This window comes from Penaeus monodon, chromosome 23 (genome assembly GCF_015228065.2).
Source record: "Penaeus monodon isolate SGIC_2016 chromosome 23, NSTDA_Pmon_1, whole genome shotgun sequence".
NCBI classification, from domain to species: domain Eukaryota; kingdom Metazoa; phylum Arthropoda; class Malacostraca; order Decapoda; family Penaeidae; genus Penaeus; species Penaeus monodon.
In genome coordinates, this window is record NC_051408.1 from 15,390,895 (window position 1) to 15,391,390 (window position 496).

Sequence of the window (496 nt, forward strand, 5' to 3'; positions counted from 1 at the left end):
TGCGAGCAAGGACGAACATCGCTGAACTAAGTTAAACTGCAACGGCGATAATATCTTAACTACGTTATTTAACAGATAACGACCTTACATCCCAGCAGATAGCGATAGCGACAGAACGTTTTCGAAGCATGGGAGAGAGAGGCACAGAGCGGCGCCCAAGAACCGCATTGTCGCTTCCGGTCTAAGTATAGCTTATATTTCCTCGCTGACCCGAAGCAAAATTCCCGAAGCTCTTGTGCCAGGACAGAGCTCGCCTTGCTCCCCGCTGGCTGTATCGCTTGAATTAATCGTAGTCCTTCGTGCGCTGATGGAGAAAGAGCAAGAACTTGGATTAGGATTCTTCTTTTTATCTCGTAATGTCGACCGGACGGGAAGGGTTTGGTGGGAATGTGGGTGCCGGAGGGGGGAGGGGGGTAAAGGGGTATTGGTAAGGAGGTGGGTAAAGGCTCACGTTACCGGGATCGGGTATCGCGGTGCCAAACTAGTGCCAGGAGTA

At 51.2% G+C, this 496-nt stretch overlaps 1 protein-coding gene across 1 annotated transcript in view; it reads left to right on the forward strand.

The window, feature by feature from the left end:
* LOC119588147 (twitchin-like) overlaps positions 1 to 496 on the forward strand; it is a gene marked incomplete in the record, with an annotated part of 124,648 nt that overhangs the window by 14,797 nt on the left and 109,355 nt on the right.